At 36.3% G+C, this 18,418-nt stretch overlaps 1 non-coding gene across 1 annotated transcript; it reads right to left on the reverse strand.

Moving 5' to 3' along the window:
• Positions 1-13,481: 13,481 nt before the first annotated feature.
• On the reverse strand, positions 13,482-13,588 carry LOC145577331 (small nucleolar RNA R71). Its single transcript, XR_014098774.1, has one exon. It is a non-coding gene; the product is annotated as a small nucleolar RNA R71 (small nucleolar RNA).
• Between the last annotated feature and the right edge of the window lie 4,830 nt (positions 13,589-18,418).

Here is an 18,418-nt window from a genome sequence, read left to right on the forward strand (position 1 = left end):
TGTTATCATGGTTATTGTTTATTGTTTATTATTATGTTGCTTGATATTATATTGTTTTATCGTTATTGCTTGATCACGCCTTTTATGCAGGTTTAAAGGGAATTTGTACTTGAAATCACGCTTAATAAGATAATTATTAATTTGGTTTAGGCTAATGTGATTTTAATTCAAGTGATCGCCAATAATAGTATTATTTGTGCATTAATATTCAACCAACATAGATAAACAGGGTAGGTTTAATATAATGTTTGTATGTTATTCGAAAAACGCACATGAATACGAGCAGAACAAAGTAGAGGCCTATTTTATAGGGCGGGTCCTTTCTTTTGTAGATTGGATTCGTACCCTCATCCCCGGACCCTGTTTGGTTCAAGACCTTATGGAGTAGTTGACGGTCCTTTGGATTGTCTTTTGGGTACAAGTTCCTTAAAACTTGTTGGCGACTCTTTTTGCTCTTTGTCTTTCCCTTTGGAACGCCACCGTACTTTAGTGTATGATCACAGTGGGGTTCAAGTTTGGGGTTATCATAACGCTTGAAATATTCCCTACACTAAGTGATATTTTTTGGAAATTTTGAGATATTAAGAGAAGCTAATGAGAATAAAGCTAATAAACCCCCTTTTTTTTTGAATTTTTGATTAAAGAAAATAAACTTAAATTAATAAAACTAGATCTTGAGAAATAAACTTTTTTTTTGGTTTTAATATAGACTAGGAATACGTAAGCAATTAAACTATTTTTTTTTGTCTAAACAAAGATAAGAAATAACAATAATATTTGAACTTAAAATATTTTTTTTTTATGTTTTTTTATAGGAATTAGATATAATAACAATACTTAATAAAAGTAAAAATAACAACTTAATTAGATGATGCTTTTTATAAGCTAATAACTTAAAAATAAAGCTAAATTAGAGTGATTTTAACTAAAACAAAAGCTTAGAGGAGAATTTTTTAGAGAGAAGTTTTAGAGAGAGAATTAGTAGGATTTTTTTGGTGTCCTAAAAATGAGAAAATTAGGGGGTTAGGAAAATAAAGGGGTTATTTTGTAAATAAAATAAATAAAAGGTAATTCAAGTATTTAAATGGTAAATAGAGATTTTGGTAATAATGAAAATATGAGTTAAGGTAAAATACAATCCTTGAACTTTGGTATTTGTAGCATTTTAGTCCCTCAACTTTTAAATGAGACAAAATGACCCCTCTTCCACCAATGACTCACTTTTCAGGTACAAATTAGCTAACTAAGCATAGTTTAGGGACAATAGTGTACATGTGGCAATAAATTTAATGATTTTAAAAGCAAAGTTTAGGGACTTTCAGCTGATGAGTTCGAATTAATTAAATTAGAAATAAAAGTTTAGGGACCTATAAGGTGAGGTGGCTAATGTAATTATTATAAACCAAAGTTTAGGGACCTATAGGGATACATGGCACTCCCGCGCAAGAGTGATCATAAGTTTTAACCCATAAATGTAATTTAGTTCAATTAATCTAATTTGATTTCAACAAAACCAAATTAATTTTAGTAAAAATTATTAGCTTTATAAAAATATATAAGTGAAAGCTATTTTAAGTGTGAAATTCATGGTCACAATTTATTTTCTCTCACTAAAATATGTTAAGATTTCTCGCTAAAATCTAGCTATAATACGAAATTTATTTGTGAAAGAAAAATTGCTTTTAATTCTTACTCATTCAGCTAAACACTGTACATTTAGTTAATAATCTAGGGCAATTATTATTTTCTCCTAGAAATTAACACAAGATACCCAAAAAAACCCTAAAAATTGTCACACAAAATACCTAAAAGAACTGAAAATCATTTAGAACATAAACACATAGGGAAAAAAAAACCTTCAAAATTGACATACAAAAACCCAAAAAAATTGAAAATCTTTTAGAAAATAAACACATGAAATAAATTGTCAGTTTGAAAGAAATAAAGTGGGGTGGTATTATTTTTTATTTTAGTTTCAATCTTTTTCATATTTTTATTTAGTTTTATATTACAAAGTTTGGGTTCTGTCTTACTCACTCACTTTGAAAACACATTATATTTTTTTTATTTAATTTTTTTTTGGTGTGTGAAATATATAAGGGGGTAAGGACTTAGGATTTGAGGATGTGTGGTTCACGAGTTTAGATGAAATATATTGTAAAAAATTTGATTATGAAAAAAAGGTAAGAAGAAAAGAAATGATAAAAAATAACAAATATATCATGATTATCAAATTAACTTTATAAATATTTAATAGGTAAAAAAAAAAACTCACTTTATAAATCCCTAAACTTTAATTTAGTTTATATTTAATTTAATTAATTGACTTGTGATCTAACAAGTCCTTAAACTTTTGCTTGAAAAAGAAAATAAAATAAATGACATGTCATATTAAATGGTCCCTAAACTTCGCTTAGTTGGCTTGGAAGTCCCTAAGCTTTGCTGACTAAGCTTTTCCTCCACCAGAAATAGTGAGGCTTGGGTGGTTGAGGGACCATTTTGCCTCATTTGAAAGTTGAGGGACTAAAATGCTACAAATACCAAAGTTTAAGGACTACATTTTACCTTAACTCATGAAAATCTTGATATTAAATTCTTTTGTTATGTGTAAAAAAACTACTTAATCTGTTTGCAACATTTAAACTAATAAAATAAAGAAAACCGTAACTAAACAGACTCTAATAGTGATATAAAAAAAAAGGTTCTAAAATGCCATGACATTACAAAAAAGAAAAATATATAACCAAGTCATGTCAAAACTCAAAAATACTCACGTGGTATATGTATGACAGAGTACCTAAACCTATTAAGTGATTACTATACTCACCAAGGTACTAAAACAACACTTATAAATATCTCCCTAAGATGTCAGCTCTGAAAGTTACTCAAAGACATAAGGTTACAATACTTGTAGGGTTAGACAAAATATTTTCAGAGCTTATATATAAAAATAAAAATTAATCTTTGCCCTTATTAGACAGTACATATAGATTTACCAAAGAACATCTAACCATACGATAAAAATCTTATACGCACAAGCATTACAAACAATGACCCTTACTAAAAAAGTATAAAGTAAGGTAAATTATATAAAGTCATGAAATTGACATGGTCTAAAAAAAAAAAAAAAAAAAAAAAAAAAAAAAAAAAAAAAACTATGTGAAACCATACAACACAAAGTTGACATGATTAAGAGTAAAAATCATTCCCTTAAACAGGCAACCTTAAAAATTATAAACTTTTAAACTATCTTACCCTATTAAAACCCAAATTTATATTTATTACAGTCGTATTATTTCACTATTGATGATGACAAGATATACAAAATTAGATCAGAATAACAGAAAAGCGAATAAAATAGAGATCTAAGTTCATGTCGGCGACATAACTAATCTTAATGGTGAATAGTGTTTTAAATAGTGTCAAAGAGTATTTGAATAGTTTCAAATAGTGTTTGAATAGTAATATGCAATATGTGATGCGTACGAAATCCAGCTGTTTCAATTACCATCAGATAATTTTTGATACAGTTGGTCCAAATTGAAATTTATTGAATACAATATTAACCGTGGGAGATAAAAAAAAAGTAACATTATTTCACTATTGACAATTGTTCATCAAAATTGATAAAAGGATACATAAACTAGACCGAAATAAGCAAGACATAAAAAATAAATAAGATAAAAAAAAATTGGAAATGAAAAACAAAAATGAAAAAAAACGAAACCAAAAAAAAAAAAATTGTTAGAAAGTTGAAAACCCATAACTTCTTATTATACTTTCCACCAAAGACAAAAGAAAAAAGCTAAGGAAAGTCAGTAATACATGAGCATCGAATTGTAACTGATCAGGCGCAAGATCTGATTTTTGCGCTGATTTCACTATTTCCATATACTTATTACTATTTTTCAACGCGTTGTATTCATACATTCCACAAGTACTTTTCTTTTACTCTCATCCATACAATACTCAATATCCTTAGATAAATATCGATGTGTTTGGTCCAAATTTGTACTTATCGGATCAAGTATTAACCGCGGGACAAAAAGACAATGTTATTTTGGTCTGCGGTAAAACAAGTGTATATAAAAGGAGGTCCCTTTAGTACTATGACATGTAATACTTTTTTAGGTGTGACAAACTTTATTGCAGGAAAAGGAATATTTGTCATTTTCTTACCTTGGATTAGTGGACTTTATATAGGTAAGCTGACTAAATAATGGTGTTTTGGGGAAAATTACCCCACCACGTGGACCACTTAAATCAGGACACATGTCCACCCGTAATTGGTTCTAAAGAAGCCAATAATAGCTTGACACGTGAAATCCACTGTCAAGAGAAAGGAAATGGTGGCCTTCATAGGCTCAATTCCCGAAAAGCCGCCAAAAGAGCGGGCAGCCCACTAAATCTAGGTCAAATGACCTACGTAAGGGCACACTTTTCCAAAATGACCCTATAAATAGGGAGATTTCCCCCATTTGTGGGGCAGATTGAAATATTACAATATTCCTAACATTCTCTTACATCAAAGAAAGCTCCTGATCTCGGAATTCGAGAAGATCTCACTTTTACCTTTTTCGCACTTTTTGCTTTCTCCAGCACGTTCTAACTTGATCGTCGGAGGCGGAGCTCCAACCACCCGGAGTTTCCGTTGTTTTGCATGTACAGGCGCTTCCCAACCAGTCTTCGAGTCGTAACTCTCCCGAGGGACAAAAACACCCAAAACAAATGGAGTATTGCACAAATCGTAAAATCACTAGATAAAATAAAAAAAAAGTACTCTAACACTCTAAGTGAACATACTAATATAATTACTATACTTTAAAGGGTTAAACAATACTTGTTTATAAAGAAAATGACATATTCCTCTGGCGAGACAAAAAAATATTGTAACTTTATACTATACGATTGTTATACGTATACAAAAAAGTACGGTATAAATACCCATTTTTTACTATAACTAGTTGTTGGTGCGCCCGTAACGCGGGCGCCCCCCAATTTTGTGAAATTAAACGTGTAATTTAGAACGCATAGTGATCTTTACGTAGAGCGGGAATTAATTAATATGTATGTTTAATGAAGCTGTTTAAAAGGATTTTGACAATCATTTGTCATTCTAACAAGCTTATGTTCCGTTTTAATAATTGCAGTTTAAAAGACCTTTCCTTTTGATATAGTGTTATAAAATTGTGTGTTGCGTTGGAAGTAACCTATTTTTGTGTACATCTTAATCGAAATTTATTAGTATGGTAACACTTTAAGGCTAATTGGTGTAACAACTACATTTTTTGTTTTTTTATTAATATTTTCTTCGTGTGATTGAATTTTTGATTACCAAATGATTTTAATTTCACAAACAATAATATTGGGCTTTGTTAGATTTTGTAGGCCCTAATAAGAGATCACTTATTTAGCCAAGAATCCAAAACTGGTCCAATCTTAACGGCGCTTTTAAAAAAATAAAAAAAAAAAAAAAATCAATCTTTCTGGTGTATTTAAAGTGTTTTCTTTTCTAGTAATATGTTGGAGTGTCATTGTCTTTGAATAATTAATTTAATTAAATTTTGTTGCTAAATCTGTAAGGGTATGTAAATTAGAACATCTTAAATCTAAATTTTCTACTTGATTGTATATATATATATATATATATATATATATATATATATATATATATATATATATATATATATATATATATATTAGCACAAGGAGGGGTCTCCTCAAGCCACATTCTCTTATTATCAATCCCCTCCTACAATTAGCCATTACATGAGCAATTCCATTCCTTTTCCTACTCACATGAGCAAAACTAATGGTCTGACAAGGAGAAGCAAGGTGCTGAGTATCTGTAACAATAGCACCAAAGTGTGAGTGTGAGTGCTCTCCCTTTCCTTTTGAAAGGTACTTGTTTAACTTCAGATTGTCAGTCTCTAATATCATACACCTAATACCTGCTTCAATGGCAATAGCAAGAGTGTGTCTAGCAGCCAAAGCCTCCACTACATCAATTGAAAAGGTTCCTGTAATCTGACGGCAAGAGCTGCCAGTAGATTACCAACTATCATCATCCTGAGAGCTTAATGTACCTAAACCTTAATCTAAACTACCAACCACAATCTTATTGGACCAAAATCCATCCTACTAAGATCCCTGAGAGATACTTATAGGAACATTAACCACTCTAAATCACTTCTCAACTTGTACCAAATTCCTGCTCAAACTTCTATACAATTAAAGAGCATTAGGATTTGTCTACTTTTCTTCTTTCGGCCTTTCCCATCAAGCACAAATACTAACTATTACTCTCTATCTCCTACATTCCTCTAACTCTTAACTTTTGCAATAGAAAACAAATGACACTATATACATTGAGATTTCTTACTGTGAGATTTTTCACATTAGTTATGGCTTTAAAGTGTGATTATTTTTACTATGAGAGTGTTGTTCCCTTTTTTTTTCCCTTTCCCCCCTTTCACAAAAAAGCTAATGTGAAACAAGTCATAATAGAAATTATAGAAATTACTAATGTAGTAATCAAATGAAAAGCAAAGATATGTTCATATAAATCACTATGAATTGAACTTCAAATGAAAAGAAGCATGTCACGTGCCGACTACTTTGCCCAAGTCACGCACGGTGCGCCACCCGCTTACAGTCCGTCATAAGACGAGTTTAAGCTTTCTCCCTTGGAACTATTCCTTGTGCCCACGTGGCACAACCCTTTGTGCTGCTTGAATATGTTTGCTAGCACGACCCCTTAGTGCTAACAAGGCCCCTTAGTTGAACTAAGTACTTACCCTTAGTCCCTTAGTCCGGATTTACAACTAAGTCTCGTAGATAATGGAGCACACGAGCTATCACCCTTGCTAGTATGCCCGATCACTCACTTGGCACCCTCGTGCCTTGGTTTTCCCTACACTCTCTAAGTGTTTAAAGGAAAGGATTGAGTTGCAAGAGAACACAAGTGCTTTTTAGAAGGCTTTTTGTATTACTCTCAACTTGAATGTACAAATGATCCTTGGAGCCTATTTATAGTTGTAGGGAATATTTCAAGAATCCTACACTTGAGTCCCACTGTGATCATACACTTAAGTATGGTAGCGTCCAAAGGGAAGGAAGATAGAGTAAAAGAGTCGCCAACAAGTTTTAGGAACTTGTAAACCGTTCAAAGGGTGAAGGTTACACCTCTTCACGATCCATGAGATCGCTAACTCCATAGTGGTCTAGAACCATGGCTGGATATTCAGGGATGAAGGTACAAATCCAACCTAAAAGAGATTGAATATTCCCTAATAATAGGCCTCTACTTTATTCTTCTTGTATTCATGTGTGCATTCTGACTAACATACAATCAATAGATTAACCCTAAACCTGTTTAATCTATGTTGGTTGAATATCAATGCACAAATAAATCTATTATTGGCAATCATTTGAATTATAATCATATTAGCCTAAAAAAGATTATTAATTATCTTATTAAGCGTGATTACAAGTACAAATTCCCTTTAAACCTGCAAGAGAGGGCGCGATCAAGCAATAACAATAATAATATATATCAAGCAACATAATAATAACAATCATCTTAATAATATTCTCAATCTCATCAAAGCATGATAATAATAGCAAGATCCTACTCATGATACTAACAAGATTAATAACAAATCCTAGCATGTCACTAAACATTAAAGATCAAAGCTTTATTCCTAGCATGATACTAACATGATATTTAGAAAAGAAATAGGAAGCATCATAAACATACATAATATCAAAAATATTAGTTAGCCCTAAACATGATACTAGGAAGCAATAAAACATCATAACATGATACTAGGAATTAACAAAATAATCTAAGCATGATTTCTATATCAAAAGATCAATAAAGTAATTAAATTACTTACTTCGATGCCTCGTATCTCTTTTTAATAACAAAATACACGCGTTAGTAACTTCAATGAAAATATTAAATCAAACAATCAAATTAAATAATTGAAATAGGATTTGGGACCAAGCCCTCAGAAATTATCAACCTTTCACGTCTAGGGAAAAGGCAACTTCGAACTTGGCTAGGTGTGTTTAGAACTAATGAATGTGGAATTTTGTAGGAGGGAAGGTTTAGAAAAAGAATAGAGAGAAGAAGCTTCTAGCTTCTTTAGAGAGAGAAGAGAGATGATTGTTGTGAATTGTTGACTCTTAATTCTTGATGAAGGAAAACAGGGAGATACGACCCCTATTTATAGAAAAATAATCTGGAAACAAATCAAGTCCTAATCGGAATAAAACTGGCATAGGTCTCCAGGCGACAGGCATCAGCACCAGGCGACAGGATTAGCGCCAAGCGACAAATGTTTGCGCCAAGCGACAGACTCTGTCGTTTCGCGCTAATTAAAAGATAAAACGCTTTTGTACGCGTAATCCTCTTCTTAAGCAGCAAATTCCGTGTTTATCAAATTAAAATCAGGTTTATCATAAAACACTTATTTTATTCCAAATAAAACTCTTTAAAATATAATTATTAATCCTAATATCATTAGAATTTAAAAGAACCTTCCAAATATTCTTAAAGATTAAAATCAATCCTGATAACTTTAGGAATAATAATTAATAGGTCCTCCTCTAGATCATTGGGCCACATATAAAACTCATTTCGGGCCCAATTTAGTATTTTGGCCATAACTTCCTCATTATTCATCGGAATTGGGCTTATAATATATCGCTGGAAAGCTCTTTTCGAGCCCAATCCAACTACACTATTATTGGACCCTTATCATGGATCAAACTAAATTGGACTGGCTATTTTCATAAATAAAGTAAAAAGAAATGTTTTCAAAAATAGAAAGAGAGATATTTTAATAAAAACATCCACATCACTAGACTTTCCACACTTTCACTTCGTTCGATAAGCAACTGACGTGAAAAGTATTCATCACTGGGTTTGGTTTTGGGGAGACACATTTGGGTGTCTACAGTAGCCCCCACATTGACTGAGTTTGGAGAAACGCAAGTTTCGAAAACGAAAGTCAAAGTAGTGATAGGGACGGAGAATGATTCAGAACGTTATGCGATCCTAAATCATTCTTGTAACGCCGATACATGTAAACTAGCATTAGTTAAACAGATAAAAGAGTTAAGAAACGCGTATCTTGCATCGTCGAGCACACGTCTCTAGAGTAACCAATTTTTTTTGACAATCTTCTTCAAGCTAGGGGACATTGCCTGAAGACTGCTCCACTTGTAGCTGCCTTCAATTTCTGCTGTTTTAGTCTTCCACATCTTAGGGAACACCATCGAAGATAACTCCGCTTGTAGCCATCTTCTATTGTTTATGACAACTCTCCACATCCTAGGGAATGTCGTCGAAGGTGACTCTGCTTGTAGTAATATTTAGGGTTGCTGTGACAATCTTCCACATCCTAGGGAACACCGTCTATCATTGCTGCTACATCTCGAGCTATTTTCTTGAATCATGGTGACAACCTTCCGAATCATAGCGAATGTCGTCGAAGATCGCCCATCTCGTGCCATCTTCTCAAATATGGGTGACAACCTCCAGAATCTTAGCGAACGTCGTCGAAGACTGCCCATCTCGTGCCATCTTCTCAAATCTAGGTGATGACCTCCACAATCTTAGCAAACGTCGTCGAAGACCTCCCATCTCGTGCCATCTTCTTAAATCTAGGTGACAACCTCCACAATCTTAGCGAACGTCGTTGAAGACCGCCCATCTTGTGCCATCTTCTCAAATCTAGGTGACAACCTCCAAAATCTTAGCGAACGTCGTCGAAGACCACCCATCTCGTGCCATCTTTTCAAATCTAGTGATAATTTCCACCATCCTAGCGAAAGCTATCAAAAACCGCTTCATCTCGAATAGTTCTTTTCTCAAATCAAATAATTACCTCCCCAATCATAGTGAAAGCTATCGAAGGTCGTTTTATCTAGAATCGTCCTTCTCAAATCTAAGCGAGAGACTCTTTTAGAGCCTTCCGTTGAAAGCTTCAAATCTTCTTGTCCTTACTTTTAAGAGTAATTGACCTTTCTAGCTTTAGGAAGAACTTTATCTTAAGAAACTTCGATCTTCAAGTCAATCTTCGTAGAAATCTCCATCCTAGGGATCCATTGTGATTATAATCAATCACTACTCAAATCAGTTTTTAAATTCACTTAATTAATATGCAATCGATAATTTGATTGTCATCAGGCCGATCATCAATCAAGATCGTAATCGGGCCGACTACTAATCAAATATCTATCAATTGCTTAAATGTTCTTCAAAAAGGCTCGAAATCAAAGTCGTGAGACCATCGAAGGCCGGCGCGAAAAAATCAAAGTCGTCGCGCAGTGACAGGTCTGTCGCGCCGCGTTAAAGGATGTTGTGATGCGCCAAGATGTATCGTCTTGCGCCGGGGTGCATCCTGCTGCATTGTGCTTTAATCCAAGTCCAAGCTTTTTTTCTCATTCATTTGTGCTCAATCCGATTGCCTGTGATTGTACCTGCATCTATATTCTTGGACTATAGGACTTTGCTCATGTTTGTAATTATCTTAGGGTTGACCTAAGGCTCGGTGTTACTCAACTTCATGTGCAAGACCACATATGACTTGGCATGACTCAAGGTGATTGACACGTGTGTTAGGTTTGTCTCTTTCAACCATGAGCATCTCGGAACGTGTATTCCCTCATTTAATTAAGAAAGGTGAGCATTCTTTGGTGCATGTCTCTATGTTTTGAGTCCAAATGGAGCATTTTCTATCTAAAAGCTTGTTTGGTTTTCTTAAGCCTTGTCATGTCATGTTGGTCGTGGTTGTGCTTGTTTTTTGATTTTGCTTTTCTTTTTATTTTTGTTTTGCCTTGGTTTTGTTTAGAGTTGTGGGTTAAACTCTTAGGACACCCTCACGAGAGCACACTCGTCCTCTAGGGCGATCTAGGGGTTTAAAGGGCTTGTCTTTAGTTGCTAAAATTGACCGTGATTCTTACGAAAGTGAGTTAGTGTACATTCTTGTCTCCTTTAGTGTTCTAGATTTGCATGAATAAATCATTCTCCTTCTCTCGTGTTTCATGTTAATTTGCTCGAGGACGAGCAAAAGGTAAGCTTGGGAGAGTTTGATAAGTGACTTTTATGTCACTTTTAGGGTGTTTATTGAGTCGTATTCCGTCTTATTTTCCAATAATTTCACCATTTTTATCCTTTATTTCTATTATTTTATTATTCTCGTCTTTTATCCAATAATTTGATGAGTGACATTTATGTCACTCCTAGGATAGTGTTTATGCCTTGTTTTAGCTTGTCTTATGGTGTTTTGGAGTTGTTTTGTTCAAATAATGCATGCATACATGTCCCGATGTGTTTTAAATGAAATCGCGTATTTTCTTGAATGCTTGCCTTCATTGCGTGTTTACACAGTTCCCTTTACCTTATTGCTTCCCTTGGTGTTTGTGCTTAGGTATTTGAAGTCTTGGATTGCAAAGAAGAAGCCAAGGAAGCATGAGAGAAGAATCGAAGAAAGCAAGGTGCAAGGGCGAGCATAATGTGCGGGCGCGCAGCCCTGTGAGAACCCGCGCAAAACTGGCGAAATTGCAGAATCGAGGCAGAAAGTTTTGCGCGGCCTGTGCGCGACATGTGCGCGGGCGCAAACCCACACCGCGCGGGCGCGCAACTACAGTGCGCGGGCGCGCAGCCAGCAACACGGGCGCACACACCCAAGCACAAGCCGCGCAACCCATAAATCGCGGGCGCGCAGCCAGCAACACGGGCGCACACACCCAAGCACAAGCCGCGCAACCCACAAATGCGCGGGCGCGCAGGCCGCTGCGAGGGCGCACAGACCGCTGCGAGGGCGCACGCGCGGGCGCACAAGTACCATGCGCGGGCGCACAGATCCTTGCGCGGGCGCACAACGGGTCTTGTTCTGCGTTTTTGCGCGATTCTTTATATATTGCGGGGCTTGTTTTGTACGGGGGATCTATTATGCTATCTTCTTAGTTAGTTTAGGAGAGCTTCTCTCTCTTAGGGTTAGATTAGATAATTTTTAGAGAGATAAAGTAGATTATTGCTCAATTTTCTTCCAAGTAATCAATTTTGGTCAAGTTTAATTTTCAATCAAGCAATTCCTTCAAGTTTTCATCTTTCATTAATCCTCTCTCTAGTAATCTCTAATCCTTTCCTTTAGCTTTATTGTTGCTTATTTTTGTTAATCTTTTTAGTTCATCTAGTTATTATTGTTTTCATTGTTTTTAATTATGTTTTGTTTTGAGTTTCTTGAGTTTGTTTCTAGTATTGTTATTATGTTTAATCTCCTTTCTCTAGGCTAATCTTTTAGCTAGGGGAAGGGGGTGGAAAATATGTGTTGAATGTTGGATGAATGACGATGGTTGGATTGAATACATGCCTTAAATTGATGAAAGACATGATTTTTAATGGCTTGAGATTATTGTTGCACTTAATTTGATTGCCTTCTAGTTTAAATGCATGAAAATGATTTGAACTAGATTAAGATCACCTCTATTTTAATGATTACATGAGAATGAGTTGTTAAAATGGAGTTTTATGGATTGTGCTTCTTTATTCTCTTGATTTGCTTGTGTCTAATAGGATGCATGAGAATGATCCTAGTTAGCACAGACATCTTTCATTGATTTGCCTAGACTATTGCATGAGAATGGTTTGTTTAGGTAGGATCTTGTGTTCTTTGGCATGTTCTTCATGATAACTATCATTATTCCCCTTTTTCTTATCATGTTTGACACCCCCGTATCCCTAGCGTTGTTCTCTCTTGATTTTAATCTTCTTTATATTTGTTTGTTTGTAGTCTTAGTGCTTTTTATCCAAAAACCAACAAAAATATTCCCCATTTGACTCTTGCATTAGTGATATTGATGTTGGACGAGTGAGCTTCCTTAGTGGTTCGACCCTTTACTTACCCCTATACTTGTATTAGGGTAGTTTAGGTTATAAATAATTAATTTGATTTGGGGTAGTAGCTTAACGACCTATCCTAGCCCGATCAAATTTTGGCGCCGTTGCCGGGGAAGCGGCTTGTTTAACATTTACTTTTGCTATTGTTAGAGTTATTTTATTTGCTTTCTTTTTTTTATTTTGCTTGTTTAATCCTACTTGTCATTGCTTTCTTTTTAGGGAGTTTGGAAATCCGGAAGTCTATGCGCTCACGAGTGGTATACTTCTCCCAACCACCGAGTCTAATTTCACAATCCATCCACAATATGCTAGGATGGTACAAGTTGAGCAATTTTTCGGAAGTGCAAGTGAAGACCCCATTGAGCATTTGGAACGATTCCTTGAGTTGTGTGCAATGATGCAAACAAATGAAGTGAGCCAAGATTACATTCGTATGCATCTCTTTCGGCAATCTCTCACCGGAAGAGCAAAGAAATGGCTCAAGCTTTTGAAGCCCAACTCTCTCACCACATGGAAAGATGTTGCGAAGGCCTTTCTCAAGAGGTTCATTTCCGATGAGCAAACCGCAAAAATGAGGAGGAAGATAGCTTCTTTTGAGCAAGAACCGGATGAAACTCTTGGGGAAGCATGGGAAAGGTTTAAGGATTTGATTAGAGCATGTCCTAACCATGGATTCAACCATAATTTGCTCATGAGACTCTTTTATGATGGCTTGGAGCCAATTTCAAGAACCAATCTAGATGCGGGTGCCGGTGGCCAATTGATTAAGATCCCTCAAAGCCAAGTTGAAGCTACAATTGAAGAGGTGGCTACTAGCTATTCTTGGGGAGGTCAAAGAAGGTCCCAAGGAAAGCAAGGTGATCTTTATGAGTTGGAGAAAGTCGGTCAACTTAAGCACATAATTGAGCTCTTGAACGAAGGTCTTTCCAAGTTGAACTCAAGTGTTGGTTTGGGTTCAAAACCGTCACAAATCATTGATTTCTCATGTGCTTGTTGTGGTGGGACGGATCATGATGCATCGTATTGTAGAGAGTTCAATCCCGAGCAAGGTGAGGCTTTGACTTTGAGGGAAGAAGAGTTTGTAACCCAAGCTCAATCTCAACAACTTCAACAACCTCCAAAACAAGAAAACTCCTACCTCCAAGATGAACCTCTTTTCAATCCTCTAACCCAAAATTTTTCTTACCCTTCCATCCAAATGGGGAACTTTCAAGATCAACATCATGACCAAATTCCTCAAGCGTATGAAGAACAATCCCCACCCGACCACACTCAAACCCAAATTCTTCAACAACGTCAAATTATCACTCAACAATTCCAAGAGATCAAATCTCACAATGAAGTTGTCGATTCCCAACTAGCCAGAATTTCTTCTCTCCATTTAACAACAAAACTCCCCTTACAATCATCTACTAACCCTTCATACACTTATCAACCCGAAACTTGTAAGGAGGATGAAAGTAAGGAAGACAAGGTTGTAGAGGATGTGGTTGAGAAGAAGGTTCAAGAACAAAATGAGGAGCCATTTGATTTTAGTGAACCAAACAAGCTTGAAGGCCCGGTTCCCTTCCCTTGTAGGCTAGTTGAGAATGTTGTTTTGAAGGGCCCCATGGCGGTGAGCGTATGTAGAGTTGATGTGATCGATGGTGTGATGGATAATGAGAGCTTACCTCCATGTGATGATAAGGTGACAATGAGGTATGATGAATTTCTTGAAGTTCCCGCTTGGTTTGAAGGCTCTCTTAAGGAAGGTGAGGTTGCCCTTCCTAATATTGTGAATTCCAAGCTTAATCGCCCTTTTAGAAGGAAAAGAAAGAAGAGAGAAAAAAGAAGAAGAAACGACAAGAAGAAGAGAAAAAGAAAAGATGAGCCACCATTGGCTCTTGATTCATTCCCTCCTTTCCCTTGTGGTGATTTGAGACCTCAAGGAGTGCTAGTCCTCAAGCTTGGGGGCATCTATGATTCAATCCTCAAGTTGATGAGGGTGATGTTCTTTATTCCACCTTGAAGGAGGTGAAGGGTCAAGCTAGAGACCATAAACAAGCGCTTCCCGAGAGGCAACCCGGAGGATTTCTAACCCTTTTTCTCCCCCTCCTTTCTTTTTCTTTTTGTTTTCTTTCTTTGTTTTCTTTTAATGTTTTCTTTTATGTCTTTTCTTGCCTTGTAGGTTGCTTTTTGGAAGCTTGGAGCGGAGTGACATTTGGTGAACTCGATTTTATGCTCCTTTATTCTTTTAAGCCAACCTCTCGGTGAGACCTTTCTTGTTTTCTCTCTTTTAATTTTTCTTTGAGTGTTTAGTTTAAGGTTAGTTTAGGAAGAAGTTGAATGGTTCGAGGTTGTTTGCATTGGTTCTAAGGAACCTGGGATCGTTGATGTTGTTATCAACAGTCATTTGTATGACGATTGGGATTTACTTGAATTACATGCCTCATTTGTGAACCTTTTTATTTCTTCCTCTTGTTTTTGTGTTGTTTTTCCCTTTTGTGTAACAAACATGACTATGACGAGTTGAAATGATTTTGATTTGGAATTGCTCATTCATTTGGATTTGTGTGCCTTTCATGATGATGTGTCTTTGAATGCTTATCTTCCTAGTTGATGAGGGTTTTCACGGTTTGAGAGTGCTTAGGGTTGAATTAGACACATTGTAAGCTAAGGTAGCCCGGTTTAGAACTTTCTAGGACGTTTGAACCCCTAGTTCACGGGAAGGTGGTAAGATGGTGTTGCTCTCTATGGTGAATAGGATTCCCTTGGTTGGTATTTGCTTATTTCTTATCCCGTGTGAGCGTCATTTTTTGTAGCCTTCATCATTCTTGTGAGCGGCATTTAGGATCCTTAACTATGCATAACTTAATCCTTGTGTTGTCCTCTAGCTCCCAAGATCGTGACTAAGCAACTCTAGGGGAGGAAAAGGGCACCACTTTTCTCATTTTTCTTTAGCTTCTTTTTGTTTTGTTACTTATTATGTTTTTATTTTGCATTTGCTCCTCTGGCCAACCCTTTGAGCCTATTCCCTTTCTTGATTATGAGCCACATTACAAGCCTTATGATCTTTCGTTTCCCTAACCCTTAGTTTGTGAAGCATCTCGGTTTAAGAGTTTGTTTTGTGTTGTAATAAAATGAGAAAGTATTTTGCTCTTTGTACCAAGCAAGAAAGTAAATTGTATATATTGTGTGTAATAAAGCAAGTGTTAAGAAAAAGCCGTCCAAAGTTAAAAAAAAAGCAAGGACCAAAAAAAAAAAAAACTAGTTTGGTTTCGTTTTCTTCCCTAGTTTAAGCATTGAGGACAATGCTTTGTTCAAGCTTGGGGGGGGAGCGTTACTTCGTTTTTGTTTTTATTGAGTGTCGGTGTCGAATAAGCTTGGGGGAGATGGCATTATTGGTATTTTTGTTTGATGTTTGGTGATTTCTTGAGTTTGTTTTTGAGGTTTGATCACCCTTTTGCTTCACTTAGAAAATATCACCAAAATTTTCAAATTTTTTCCCCGCCTTGACCCTTAGCCTTACGTTACAACCCTAGTAAAGACCCTTTTACTTTAGAGGGGTGAGGTCAATGACCGGTGGAGGGAGATAGATTTACACCCTATGAAGAGAGTATGCATAGTTGAGATGTCGGGATGACCTTGTGATTCCGCATAAAAATTTCATTTTCCGGTTCCCTCGAGGAATCATGAGGACCTAACTAAGGGATGATTTGAAGCTAGTGGAGAGAACGTGGACCGTCTTGGATGGGGCTAGGGCGGAAAGTGAAATCATTAGTTCTCTATGCTTAGCTTAGGTTTGTCTCTTTCAACCATGAGCATCTCGGAACGTGTATTCCCTCATTTAATTAAGAAAGGTGAGCATTCTTTGGTGCATGTCTCTATGTTTTGAGTCCAAATGGAGCATTTTCTTTCTAAAAGCTTGTTTGGTTTTCTTAAGCCTTGTCATGTCATGTTGGTCGTGGTTGTGCTTGTTTTTTGATTTTGCTTTTCTTTTTATTTTTGTTTTGCCTTGGTTTTGTTTAGAGTTGTGGGTTAAACTCTTAGGACACCCTCACGAGAGCACACTCGTCCTCTAGGGCGATCTAGGGGTTTAAAGGGCTTGTCTTTAGTTGCTAAAATTGACCGTGATTCTTACGAAAGTGAGTTAGTGTACATTCTTGTCTCCTTTAGTGTTCTAGATTTGCATGAATAAATCATTCTCCTTCTCCCGTGTTTCATGTTAATTTGCTCGAGGACGAGCAAAAGGTAAGCTTGGGAGAGTTTGATAAGTGACTTTTATGTCACTTTTAGGGTGTTTATTGAGTCGTATTCCGTCTTATTTTCCAATAATTTCACCATTTTTATCCTTTATTTCTATTATTTTATTATTCTCGTCTTTTATCCAATAATTTGATGAGTGACATTTATGTCACTCCTAGGATAGTGTTTATGCCTTGTTTTAGCTTGTCTTATGGTGTTTTGGAGTTGTTTTGTTCAAATAATGCATGCATACATGTCCCGATGTGTTTTAAATGAAATCGCGTATTTTCTTGAATGCTTACCTTCATTACGTGTTTGCACCGTTCCCTATACCTTATTGCTTCCCTTGGTGTTTGTGCTTAGGTATTTGAAGTCTTAGATTGCAAAGAAGAAGCCAAGGAAGCATGAGAGAAGAATCGAAGAAAGCAAGGTGCAAGGGCGAGCATAATGTGCGGGCGCGCAGCCCTGTGAGAACCTGCGCAAAACTGGCGAAATTGCAGAATCGAGGCAGAAAGTTTTGCGCGGCCTGTGCGCGACATGTGCGCGGGCGCACACCCACACCGCGCGGGCGCGCAACTACAGTGCGCGGGCGCGCAGCCAGCAACACGGGCGCACACACCCAAGCACAAGCCGCGCAACCCACAAATGCGCGGGCGCGCAGGCCGCTGCGAGGGCGCACAGACCGCTGCGAGGGCGCACGCGCGGGCGCACAAGTACCATGTGCGGGCGCACAGATCCTTGCGCGGGCGCACAGCGGGTCTTGTTCTGCGTTTTTGCGCGATTCTTTGTATATTGCGGGGCTTGTTTTGTACGGGGGATCTATTATGCTATCTTCTTAGTTAGTTTAGGAGAGCTTCTCTCTCTTAGGGTTAGATTAGATAATTTTTAGAGAGATAAAGTAGATTATTGCTCAATTTTCTTCCAAGTAATCAATTTTGGTCAAGTTTAATTTTCAATCAAGCAATTCCTTCAAGTTTTCATCTTTCATTAATCCTCTCTCTAGTAATCTCTAATCCTTTCCTTTAGCTTTATTGTTGCTTATTTTTTGTTAATCTTTTTAGTTCATCTAGTTATTATTGTTTTCATTGTTTTTAATTATGTTTTGTTTTGAGTTTCTTGAGTTTGTTTCTAGTATTGTTATTATGTTTAATCTCCTTTCTCTAGGCTAATCTTTTAGCTAGGGGAAGGGGGTGGAAAATATGTGTTGAATGTTGGATGAGTGACGATGGTTGGATTGAATACATGCCTTAAATTGATGAAAGACATGATTTTTAATGGCTT

The sequence above is a fragment of the Chenopodium album genome, chromosome 13 (genome assembly GCF_948465745.1).
Source record: "Chenopodium album chromosome 13, dcCheAlbu1.1, whole genome shotgun sequence".
NCBI classification, from domain to species: Eukaryota; Viridiplantae; Streptophyta; class Magnoliopsida; order Caryophyllales; family Amaranthaceae; genus Chenopodium; species Chenopodium album.